Genomic DNA, 13,766 nt, shown 5'->3' on the forward strand with positions numbered 1-13,766 from the left:
CGATACACTACGATAGTGTAACATTTGCATTGCAGCACAAGAGCATGTCATGCACGATGTATCCCATGAAATGACGCCTAATTGCAGATGACTGTACTGTATATAGAGACATAGGGCTGTAGACACTTCAATGTCAAATACATGCTGTGCAGGCCAAGACATCTCTGCAGCGGTAATAGCGTTTACCCCTCTGTTGCTGGTGTGCTGCCAAAGCTGTAACCTTTCTCATGTGTTCACTACCAACACATGATGGCTGTCAACAAGCTTTTTTCTGCTAAGTCCTCATCTCCTAGCTAATATTGAAGTGCTCAGTGCTGATGTTATGGTATGAGTATGAGTGAGAACTCACATGTTGGGGATGCCTCAACACATGACTAGAACAGAGGTTTATGATATCTGATCTTGATGAGATCATTACTAAATGTGGAGATGTCACTTGTGCCATTTCACCAAGATCCATCTCTTCCGGCCCTTAGAGATGGAGGAGCTCATCTTCAACTGTGTGGCATTGGGTGTAGTTATAGGCTCTGCTAACGGGGAGAATAACACAGTGGTGCACTTTAGTTAATAGGTAAGGTTTTACTGGAACATGTAGCAGAAAATACTGGAAAAATAATGTGAAGAGAAGACAAAGTCTAAGTCTAAGCACAAATGGAAATGATTACCACAGTGTGAGAAGAAGTGAAATGTTTGGTGACATTGGGAACATCACAGCTGGGTGAGAATGCTGTGCAACAACCTGGCTCTTGTTCACATTTTTTTTTCTTCTTCTGGTCATATTTGCCTTGTTGCCCCCTTCTTTCCACATCTGTCTGGACTTGGACACTCCATATTCAGAGCAGGATATGCCGAATATTTCGGCTATAAAGGGCTCTGTCCAACTTTAGAATTCTCTGGCAGATTCAGACTGGCATTGGAAAAAATCGATCTGATATTGAATGGCCGCAAAATGACTGCAGTAGCAGAGTTGGTAACACATCAGGCATTTGAAAGTCAATAATAATGACGAGCACATGGAAATAGGCCAAGAGATCCATAAAATACAGCCATTTGTGGTCTGTCCTCCTCCTATGTTTTCTACCAGGTCAAAGTAGCTATTAGGACTGTAAGATTATGGTCAAAACTCAAAAGGATAATCACGATACAGTGTTTCCCCTAGAAAATCTTTCAGGCCTGGAGGGATTTCGAAACGTACCCCGACCGCAATGGTGGGGGCTGTCGCTAGCGACGCTAAACCTTTAGCTAACCTGTTCGCGACTATGTTCGCAATGGCATCCCAAGTATCATCATACTATTATGGGATGCGATGCGAACAGTTGTATTATGGGATGTGCGTTTCCCAGGCAACGACACACGTTGACACGTTTTTGGAACAGCGCTGCACGCTGGCACAATGCTCCTAAAAGCAAAATGCTTATTGTTTTGAATGATTTGGCACCTTCTATTACTGTCAACACCAGTATTGTTGTATTGTAATAATATGCCATATGAATTATTAATATGCCGTGAATTACATTTTTTCCCTTATTTTTCTTCTTAAAAGTTAGTCTAAACCCTATTCAACTAAATTGTTCAGGGGCCACATTGTCAGAAACCCAAGGGGACGGGCCGGTGGCCGGACCGTTCCCCGAGCCATTATACTGTATGTACACTTGACAGTACACAACGCGCCACCACATTTTCAAAACTTTTATTTCACTACATTGCAAAAGTAGCTTAATTTTCATTTAAAAGTGCTTAATTTGGGTGCAACAAAAGCTATGTTAAAGCTCCAAATAGCTCTAAATTGTTATTTAATAACCATACATTTGCAATATCTAATTATATCCATAAAGCCTGGAACAGAAGGAAACATCTAACTTATGCATAGTGGCACTGTAGATAGATCATACCAACATGGTTTCATTTCTAAGCATTCTTCACGTGGTTTGTATTGTAAATAGCATCATCTTGTCTAGCCGCTAACATCCTTTTTCTTTTTCTTGCCCTCCTTCACTCTATCTTGAATAGTTAGAAAAGGGGAAAAAAAAAGTGTAGGTCTGATTGGAGTCATATATTGTATTTATAATGTTTATTATTTTGTGTCAGTGTGTTGCACTGGAAACAATTGTTGTCTTTAAAATGTGTCTGAATAATCCCGTAAGGGATGGGCTGCGTGCAGCCAGACACGAAAATAAAATATTCATCCATTCATTCATTCATTCATGGAGAGAGGGAGGGAGAGAGACAGACACAGGAGAGGAACTTTTTGAATATCATCATTTTGCCAAGCTATTTCAGGTAATAGCCTGGCTTGCTCAGGAAAACATGATTATAACATTATAGTAGGCTGCTATAGGGTATATATTCAAATTTATGTTGATATTTGTACATATCCTGGTTTTCAGACATGGAAAAAGCCAATCTTTTATTCTGGCGATTGGGTTGCTTTATAATCAGGAGATGTAACCACCCCATGTACAGGCTTTTCGCTAGTGCGGTGTGTTGGTTAGCACCATGGTGGTCACATTTCAACAGTGATAAATGCATTGCACAGACCTGCTGACTGGCTGGCTGGTGCTTCCGCATATTATTCGCCAATGTTAAAATCATCGCAATGAAGAGCCAGCCAAACTGTCAAAATATCTGTCCCTGCTGTCTGCACGGTGTACAGCTGCACGCAGAGAGCCTCCCCCAGCTGACAGTCACGCTGGAAGCCAGGGGATCCTCTGGAGGTCCCCGGAGCGAATAGCCATGTGATCGGAGGAGGGCTCTGAATGACACATGCGCATGTGCAAGCATGAACGCCACATAGCTCTCCCATTTGCTCTGCTGCACTATGCACTCCCCACCAGCGTTCATCCTATCAAAATGTGGAGTGGGCCGATTCTAAAGTCTGAATCCCGGCTAATCAAAATGTGCCTTTTTTGAAAAATTAAATGACAAACGTCAGAGCTGAGATCTCTGATTCTGGGCCGTGTTTAGTATCTCTTTAAAATATCTTCATGTCATCACGAGATGATTCCACTGAAACACCATAAACGATAATATTGAATTATTGCCCAGCCCTATGGCACGTTTTATCTCCATTTTGATCTTGTTTTCATGATTGTGGAGTAATTGCAGCCCTAGTAGCTAGCTATACATATTTATCTTTCCTTTCATTAGATTGATTTTAAATTTTCTACTCCAACATGTCTCTATCTAGGCACAGTTTTGAGATGAGTTTTTCGAGCGTATGAAATGTGGGCTCACTGAGGTTTTCGTATTGAAGGGAGGTTTGCTGTGCTGATCTGTTCTCATCTATCTAAAGGCCTGGCTGTGCTGTGTGAGAACCTGCTCTGCACTAATCAGGCAGGGAGATTTAATGGTGTTGCTCCCTAAGCCTATCAACTAGAACTGTGGCTTTCCTCTGCCAGGAATGACACATGGGAAAGAGAGGGATGAGGCGAGCGTGAAGTCACTTTGTGAGGCCGGCGAGTGCCGAAATCTTTTAGCATTGCCTTTTCTAGCAGGAAGTTACAGCAACAGATGTCCCAACTCTCATGCTGTTCTGAGGAATACAAAAAAAAAAAAACCCCACCATGCCTAAACACGTACTGTAGATCTCTATGGACCTCTACCGCAGGAGCCACCACCTGAGGTCACCACTCTGAGGTCAATATCAGCGTTTGGCGAGTTGCTAATCTGTCTCTGGAACCTCAGTTGAGCACCGCAAAGCCTTGACAAAGACTTGCTTTGGAAGAAGACCCGCTGGATCTTCAGCTTTATCTGGCTGACTGTGTCATGAGGGAAGTCCTGGATACCAGGGAGCCTGTTGAGCAGTATGGATGCTGATAGAGATCCCCTCTTTGAAACCCAGCAGCTGGCAATGGCTGTACACACATGTGCATTTCAAACCTCTTCATCACTTTCGCATGCTTCCGTTTGCGTGTCTTTGGTGCAACTGTTAATCCTTGGTGTGCTTTTCCCTTGGAGCGGCACACTGGCTTTATTATTTGGTGTACCTGAAACAATGAAATGTAACCTGACAGCTCTTTACTATAGGAGCGTCCTGCTCCAGGGTTTGATAAGTGGCTCGGTGCTGTTCCAGCTCCCCTGAGACCCAAATGCTTTCCCCGGCATCTAGTGGGGGAATCTAGGCTAATACTGCTCCATATAGTCTCTGGCTCTCTTTGCCCCCAGAGAGCTAACGCACTTTTTAGCAGCCTCCGCTGTGCCAAGATCATTCCCCCCCCTTCTGCTGCTCTGGTGGACTTTTTGTTGTTCTTGCCCTAAGTCACTTTACAGCTGTAACTTGGCCTTTATATGTCTCAAAGAAGCAGGTTCCTCCTCTCACGGAATGACATTCTTTCCCACTGGAAAAGAACAAGTAAAACTAATTTCCCTGTGAATAAAATAAGAAATACACGTGTTTTCAAGGTTATTATTTATTGTCAGGTTGAGATTGTCAGGCTCAACAGTTCAATTCTGTTATATGACTAAACGATAGTAAACATTATGTTAGGGACAAATTACTAATGCCATGTGGTGCTAATAAATGTCTTAGCTACCTATGGAGTTATGGCTACTATTAGCCAAACGGTTTAACCCTGTAACATTCCACCCCGTAACATATTGTAAATATAACACATAAATTCCTATTCATTTGTGGGATTTCATGCCTGAGGTGGTAAAATGTACTTTCCCAAAGGTTTACCTAGTCCACTTCCACTATCAGATGTAGTCATCAGAAAATCCCATTATTTGAGATAAAAACAAAAACAAAAAAACGCAAAAGGCACCCCTATCAGAGAATCACCTAATTTGCCGAAATTACAAATGACAGAAATCCACCGAGTGCAACGCTTGTTAGAAAATAGTTGTCCATGAAGACACCTGTCAGAGTTTTGTCAAGAGCTGGAGGTGGCACGGAATTTGACGAAAGTATTGAATTCTCTATGCAGGAAAAACCCTGCGCAACTGTTGCTGTTCCTGAACACACGTACTGTCATGAGGGGAGCTGCCGGTGACGGCTTGAGACTGGCTGTCACAGCTGTCAATCAACCCTTTTTATATAGTCAAATAACTACTTAAAAACAAACTGATCAGAAAAATGACCACTTGAACATACATTAGCGTGATAAGAACGACCTAAAATGATAGAAACCACCTTAGGAAAAGAAAAATCTGACGTGTACTTTGATTGTTTCGTTTGGCTCATTTCCCATCCAGTAACATGGCGGAGGTGCGACTTGTGGCCTAAACTGGGACCGACTGCCAGGGCGGCGATCTAAGATGCTTTGGCCTCACTGCTAGAGAACACATATCCTGTCCATTTTTTTTTACACTCAATGGCTCACACAGACATAAGCCGCGTTCGGAATGGTTCACTCATTCGCTCACTCACTATTCCCATATAGTGTTTATCATATAGTGAACTATATGATAAACACTATATGGGAATGGTTCACTCATTCACTCACTCACTATTCCCATATAGTGTTTATCATATAGTGAACTATATGGGGAACGATCAAATGAGTTTCAGACACTAGTACACAGATTTATTTTTCTGAAGATCATAGCGTCACAAGATGCGCCGGGTATTCATGTGACGCAAGCAATCCGTGCCCAGTATCACGTAATGGCACTTATTAGAAAATGTACACAAGCTGGACTACTAAGGTGTTAAATACAGAAAAGGCAGCTAACTACTTAGATATATAAACAAAATGAGCGCAGGCAGCCCTGACTTCTCCTGCTCCCACCATCGTGCTTAAAAACGTTCTTCTTCTCCTTCAGTAAAGACGGCCACATTGTGGTATACTGGTGAAAATGTAGGGTACGTTCGCTAGAAATCGCTGTGCATTGTGGGTATTTTATAGTGGACAGTTGAGAATAACAGAGATTAACAGTTGAGAAAAGTAAACAGTATAAAAAAAATGGCGACACACTAAATAGTCCACTATTTCTGTCATAGGGACCAACTAATAGAGGGCTATTAGTCAGGGTTTATGACTGACCCCTGACCCCTGACGTTTGTTCCCAGGCTGCTGGTTTGGGTGGTCTTAGCGCGCGCGCGCGCGCGCATGTGTGTGTGTGTGTGTGTGTGTGTGTGTGCGTGTGCATATAGAGAGGTTGTTTAGGATGGTCCTCTTCCCTTTACAGAGGCAGTGGCTGGAAGACGGTTCTCACAGCAGCGCCTCTGCAATCGATATCCTCCTCTCACTGAACCTGTAGCTTAGTGTATGGGGCTGCTGCTTGCCAACTTTAAAAGGGTCCCTTTTATAACCCAGATTCTGTGAATTCAGACCATGCAAAATACCACAGTATTATTGTAAGATTTTGTGCAAATTGTTGTAGAAATGGTGAAACATTTATTTTGTTTGGTTTTTCTATCATGATTATGAAAGCATTAAGAGTAACATGTATATAGGGCAGAGCTGCATATATTTAGGCACTGTATTATATGTTTATGTTGTGTGTACGTTCTTGCCTGTACATATTTGTTAAAAAATACACATGGCTTGGGGATGATACATTATTACAAATGACTCCCAGTAAAGAAGGTTGTGGATAGATTTAGTGAAGGCCAGAGCTGTCAACAGGAATTTGATGCACCTGTTTCTCAGCTGTTACTATGATGATGTGAAAAGTGCCTGATGATTTTCATGGAATTGTGTTGCTAGGGAACCGTTTGAAACCTTCCTTATTTCCTGTCAATTGTACTAGCAAACAATGCAACGGGAAGTAAGCTGGGGGAAATTTAGAATCTTTATGTTGTCAAGTCGAAACAGTCTATAGCTGGCAGAAGCATCTTGGTTTTGTTTTCCACATTTTGGATGCCATTGACAGAAGGCGGGTCCTATTGTAACATTAACTGAGAGAACATTAACTGTTAGCTAAATTATTTATTTTGGAGAGGAAATTGCATGTGTCGTACTAGTGAGTGACCCGGAAGTGGTAGGTTTGTTTACAAGGAGAAAGTGGAAGAAAGATCCCCCTCCTGTCTCATCTCTCACAGTGTTCCCGAATGTATGCATTAACGTGAAACGTTGAACAGAACTTTCAAAATGCAAACAGCCAATGGGTAGGCTTGGGCTGATTTTCAAAAATATTATCGAATATCGCAATATTTGCCCATACTGTATGTGATATTTTTCCACAATATTGATTCTTGATCTATTCTTTTTTCTTTTTGTAAATTTCATATCATTTTTTTGCACAGTCTGCCCTGCTGCTGACCGTCATTGCATGTTGGAGGGTCATCATGGCTCTGCACAGGCTTGGTGGAGATGGCTCTGGTGATTTTGGGACCTGGTGTTGACATGACAAGTGGCACCTACAGTATGTCATCGGCTGCTGATTCTTAATCAAGTCCTATTAATGGGGTAATATCACACCTCTGTTGTTGTTTTAGTAGAAAAAAGTTTCCTCCCCATTTTCGAGTGTTAGCAGCATTTATGTGTGTGTGTTGGTGAGACTGTGTGCAGTAGCAGTTCTGCTACTGGAGGAGGCTGGCGCAGCGGGAAAAGTGCCACTGTGTTAGATTACACTAAAAGGAAACTTGTGATACTCCAGCGTGGCTGTCTCTGCCAAGCAGCTCCCAGAAAGACCTCAGGTTTCAGAGGGTGGACATCACGTGCACTACACTCCATGGCCCATCACGTGCACTACACTCCATGGCCCATCACGTGCACTACACTCCATGGCCCATCACGTGCACTACTGCACTACAGTCATAGGGCTTGTGTACATATAGCATCTTTTCTTGCCACTTAAACGCTGGCAGTGCACTGGGGAGTGGGGAGCGCTGTATCCCAGCACACTGCCAAGAAAGAGATTGACATGAATTGTTGGGGGAACCATCCAGTAACCATCGTTAACCTGGACATGAGCAACAGGTGCTTGATAAGGATGCCTGATAAGGCTGCTAACCGATTTAGTGATGAAACTCAGCCTGATTCAAGAACAAGAACTCAACTGAAATGATACAGATGAATTGCCATTCATGCTTCATTTATCATATTTGGGTGATTATTAGAATGTCTATTAGTGTCTGTTTCTGGTTTCATATTTAGCGGTGGAGGATCATGTTAATGTACCCTGTGTTATGCATAACATAACAAAATCTAGTTTAATAATTGAACCCAATGATGTACACCAGATGCGTTACGGTTCCGTGCTGATCCGGTAAAACTGCCGGGAAAGATCCCGCATGCGTCTGACAGATGACATGAGTGTGGGTGTGTTCAGGGCAGGCAGCTGCACAGAGCCGTAACGCAGGCGGCGGACATAGGCCGTAACTTTGGCTTTTCTCTAAAGGAAGAAAGGCCAAGGCAGTGCTTGCAAAGGCTGTTCTATGAAACCACTGTGGAGCAGTTGCTTATCAATAACAAACATGCACATTCAGGAATGCATTTTCACAGCAAGCCATTATGCCAGGGCTACTAGACATTGGAGACAAACTGAGGCCAGATGATACATTTTCTTTGTGTTTACATTCGTTTGGCTGTGGCCTGTGGGTGAAATCTTCCAGCTTTGCGGCCATTTCACATGTGCCACCGGAACAGGATATTTCTTAATACCGTAAATTCCGGACTATAAGACGCACCGGTCTATAAGCCGCGGGACCAAAATTGACTATTTTTTTCTTCTATAAGCCGCACCGGTCTATAAGCCGCGGGTGTTTTGATGTTTAATTACCATATGAAAGGGTTCGTGCACAGAGAGGAATGTCGGGAAAGCGATGGCTGTTTGGGGAAGCTCCCATTTATTAACATTTCAACAAAACAAAACAAAAGTCAGGTCACTAATCCCCAGACAAAATCACACAACAATAGGCTATATGTGCAGCAAACCTGTAACCAGAGAAGTCAAGTCACTAATCCTCGTCTTCCTCTTCTTCCTGCGTACTGAAACCACCAAAGTCCTCATCTTCAGTGTCGGAAACGAACAGGTTCAGGGTGGCTTCGTCAACCACTCTCCTCTCTCCTTCATTGTCACTCAAAACCAACGAACTCCTCTTCATCACTGTCGGCATCGAACAGCCTCTGAAGCCTCTGACGGCCCTCAGCGCCAGCTGTGGCGGCATCCTCTTCATCCCGCAGCAGTCCAGCGTTTTGGAACCCGTTGGTGATTGTGGATGTTTTCACACTCCTATAATATTCCGTGCTGAGACAGTTCCTCCTGCTGCACCGTCCAACGCCTCACCATTGACTCATCGATGCCCAGGTTACGCGCGGCTGCTCTGTTTCCCTCTTTTAATGCGAGATTGACTGCTTTCAACTTGGAGGCTGCGTCGTGTGAATTTCTGCGTACCTTCCCCATGGTAAGTGAGAGTGTTGCTTCTACTGCTCGTTCTCATGCTGTCGAGAACGAGCAAAGCTTTTTTTTGGTGAAAGAATCCTCCAGGGCGCTTCTTGTTAACAGTCCGAGTGAGTGGCAGGTCGAACGTCAAAGGCACTTCATCCATATTTATGATCTGCTCCGGTTCGATGGAATATTCCTTGATCTTCCTTTGTGTGAATTCGCCGAAGTTTGTGATTTTCTCCTGGTAGTCGGGGGAGGGAGTTGATGGCAGAGTGGCCGTTTGCTTACCGTAATTACCATATGTAAGTGGTCACGCACAGAGGGGATTGTCGGGAAAGAGATGGCTGTTTGAGGAAGCTCCCATTTACCGTATTACCGTAACATTTCAACAAAACAACATAACACAACACCACCGTTGTTTATTTTTACAGTGCACACAGTGTCCGCGGTGTGGTGAAAAGAGGGCAAGAGAGGAAATTAAAACAGAAGTGGATTTATAGTTAGAAAGAGTGCTAAAAAAGAGAGATTTTATTTGTATTTTTTTTTTTTTTTCTGAAAAAATCCATAGATAAGACGCACCGTTATATAAGCCGCAGGGGCCAAAAAACGGGAAAAAAGCCGCGGCTTATAGTCCGGAATTTACGGTAGTCTGTTTTTGTCTTGTCTGAACAAGCGACAGGTCCAGAGACGATGATCCTCATCATCCTCGTCATCATCATCAGTTCCCAAGCAAGTATTGTGATGTAGTGGGGCCTGTTTTAGCTTGGTGCTGTTGTTGACTCTTGGTCCCTTGTCGCTAGTACTCAAATATCAGTTGTCTTTTTATATATCGTTTTATTTTATTCGGCACAGACACTGGGCCCCACGGGAGGAGGACATAGGTCTGAGCAATAATTAGGGATGCACCGACCCACATTTTTTCACTTCCGATCCGATTCCGATACCTGAATTTGGATATCTGCCGATACCGATATTTTTCTTGAATATACAGTATAGGCAAAGATTTTGGCCAATTAAAGATTTATTTTTAAAATATACCTTCCAAAAGGCAGACAAAATTAAGCAAAATATACAAGGCAAAGAAGGATACTATTATACATGGGCAAATTACGGCCAGCGCTGGAATTGCAAAAAAAAAAAATCCGATTCCGATCCGATTCGTGAATTAGTGCCAATATCGGCACCCGATATTGGATGGGATCGGCCCCATCCCTAGCAATAATGAGTCTGTAAGGCATTTGATTGCACTTACTGTTAAAGTGCCCTTAGACCCAGCTCCATTCCTTAGAGCCCTGATCTGCTGCCATTAGGAAGGGAAATGCTCACTTTGTCTCCAGCCTGTGTTCCAGTCTTTTGACTTTTCTGTTGTTCATGAAGGGAGAATGATTAAGACATAGTCTATTTGTCTTCCTATTGGCTTGGCCTCGCTGAACAAACAACCTCTGTATACCCAAGGCATTGACTTTGACTTGTAAATATCCACCTATATGATGATCCACTCGGATTAGGGCCTATCAGATGTAGGACCAAAGGAAGGAGTTAGCCTAATCATCCGCACGTTGAAAAGGCTTACTTTCTAAACAAACGCCGACCTTCTCATTTGACTTTTGAAGGTCTTTTGACTGTCTACCTTCACTTGCCTAAGTGATTGCATCAGATTAAGTAGGCCAAAGGACATGAGGTGGAGATGTAGGTGGCTGGATGAAGAGGGAGGTGGAGGGGCCCCCTGATGAGCTGCTTGACTTGTAAATGCTTTTTTATAAGCAGAGGAAGGTCTATAATCAGTGCCTGCCTTCAACCACGGGCTGTTAAGTGCTCTCCCTCCCTGCCTCTGTCCATCTCATCGCCTCTCTCAAATGTTCAGTCGCCCACAATCCCTTTCAAGCCTCTTATTAAAGGTGTGGAGTCCCACTGCCTCATTATGGAAGCTTAGATGGCTTCTGGGAAGGACATAGGTGGGACGTGGTCGTGAGCCCACCTTATGATGGGGAGATACTTCTATGGACAGAGGTACGATATGTATGATGGTATGAGCGTATGATGCTTCTATGTTCTTTATGAAGCATGTGAAGTGGGCCCATAGGCCTTGCATGCAATGTATCACCGATCACGTTTTTTGTCACGATTGCCGATCGCCTATGAGCAATATCTGCCCGATACCGATCATCATGCCGGTCGTTGTCGTTTGTTTGTTTTGTTGTTGTTTTTTTTAAGCTGGCCTGCTATACCAGTATTGTATATGAGTTCACTCTTGCCAGTAGCCGCTGCCTCGAGGCAGCTGTTTTAACATTAGCTAGCTTCGGTCAACGAGGTCTGACACTCACGACCAAACTGAAGTAAATTTACTGAAGTAAATGATGTGAAAACATGACAAGCCGTGGTTCCTCTCGCGCTCGGCTGTCTGCTGATAAATAGCTGCAAGGATGGCTACTTCTCCCACAAGGTGTTTAATCCTGGCAAACATTACAGATGTTGTGTGTCTGTCTGTCGCACACATTTTTGTAATGACACCGCCGACATGTTTCAGCTGGGTTTCAACTTTACATGCGACCGACTCTACCGAAAATGGCTCATGTGCTTTGCGTCATCAATCGGTTTTGGCAATCGGCACATAAAAAAAGCATAAAACAGAATTCTCCAATCTCATATTTACATTGAAAATTGGCCGATCGATCGGGGCATCCCTAACTGTAAATAATGTAGATATGTACAGATTTGGATATGTAAGGACTTGATTTTTTACAGACGGCTCTGTCTCTGGGTCACTTGGCCTAAGTTGAAGACATCAGTATAATCTCATCTCAAAACTAATCTCATCATCTTGTTCATCTTGGTACTCGTATCAATTTATTCAGCCTCAGTTTTTAGCAGCTATATTCTCACATGGAGCAGCCAGTTCTAGCCTAAATGTATTATTTGTCTCTTCTCCATTGTGTCCCTCCACTGAGCCTCAGACACAACTATAAATCAGTGGCCTGCACTCTCTGATGCAAAACCCTTCCCATGAATCACTTTTGGCTCTCTGGTAGGAAACCGTTGGCTGGCTCACAATGTTCTGATGTAATTGTTATGTTATTTGCTTCCAGAGAAGCGTGCGTTATGTGCTGCATGTGGCACACACTTTCTACCAGCTACCAGTTCTCAAGACTAGCTTTTCTTATCCGTGTCTCTTGCTTGAATCGTATTTGGCCCAGTTACTTGATGATTAATTTCATGGCAACTTCATATTATTGGACAGCGTAGTCAGTGGAGGTTGGCCAAAACGCAATGAATGCTGAATGCGTCACAGCTACGTGGCATTAGGTTTTCCTCCATTGCACTGTGGGATGGCTCGGGGCCCAGATCCTTCAGAATCTGGTCTGTGTGAGGAAATGTAGGACAAGCCTAGACAGCTATGCCTAGTAGGACAAGCCTAGACAGCTATGCCTAGGAGTGTCTATGAAAGACTAGTGTCGGTTGGGACCCAAATGCTTGTGGGTCACACAATGTCTTTCTCTTCCTCTCATGCACACTCACTTCCATGCGCACTCCACCTCTCAAATACGAACGTGTCTTCTCTGCTATCAGCGGAGACTCCTGTTTGACGTTCTGGTAACATCATTCACCTCATATGGACCAAGAATGCGAGGCATCCCATCGACGGTGACCGCATGTCTAATTTTTACAACTGCATTGGTCCTTTGGGGTCCTTTGCTTACATAGTCAACTAAAAGTGCCGGACGAAAAATGGAGCTTAAATTATGTTCATAGCTGGGTAAGTCCTGCTAGCATTGATGCTAAGTTAGCATCGACTTTTAGCTGTGGTAAAAAAAAAAAACATTTCCAGAGATGGCCTGCAATGACAACCGAATACACACGCAGGCTTAGCTAAGAGACAAGTCTTACCTACATGTGTATGAGGGGGGCATAATTGGTGCTCATAACATGTATAACTAATAGGGGTGGGGGAAAAAATCGATTCACCTAAGTATCGCGATTTTTAATGTCACGATTTTTTGGATCGATCTTTTATTCCAGAATCGATAATCGCAAATTTTAATTTTTTTTTTTTTTTTTTTTTTTTTGGGTGCTTGCAGTCAGGCCACTCACTGAACAGCAGGCCAGGCGCCGTCTACTGGTTTACTAGTGGTTTTATTACTTTATTAGTTAGTCTGAAGTAATAATTACACTTCAGGGTTAAAGTGGGTGCATCTCATTGTAAAATTGGACTTCAAACGGCCCAAATCTGGCTTCAAACGGCCCAAATTTCACGCGCGTTGGCCCATATCGGCCTGGCCTGCTTGGTATCTAATGCCCGGCCTGAATTATGATCCCAGTCCGCCCCTGTTTTTAACTATATCGCCCAGCCCTACTCATGATATATAATATACAGTCTCTAGTGTATGATTCAACTTTTCCCATGTTCTAATCTAGTGTAAAAAAGCAAACAAACTGAAAAAAGAAAAGAAAAAAATAAACAAAAATCGCAATAAATCGTAATATCGAATCGCAAT

At 43.2% G+C, this 13,766-nt stretch overlaps 1 protein-coding gene across 1 annotated transcript in view; it reads left to right on the forward strand.

Moving 5' to 3' along the window:
- Window positions 1-13,766, forward strand: part of osbpl5 (oxysterol binding protein-like 5) — a 73,330-nt gene that overhangs the window by 812 nt on the left and 58,752 nt on the right. The gene's annotated exons all lie outside the window — the stretch shown is intronic.

Source organism: Poromitra crassiceps (genome assembly GCF_964638095.1).
Source record: "Poromitra crassiceps genome assembly, chromosome: 18".
In the NCBI taxonomy this organism is placed as follows: domain Eukaryota; kingdom Metazoa; phylum Chordata; class Actinopteri; order Beryciformes; family Melamphaidae; genus Poromitra; species Poromitra crassiceps.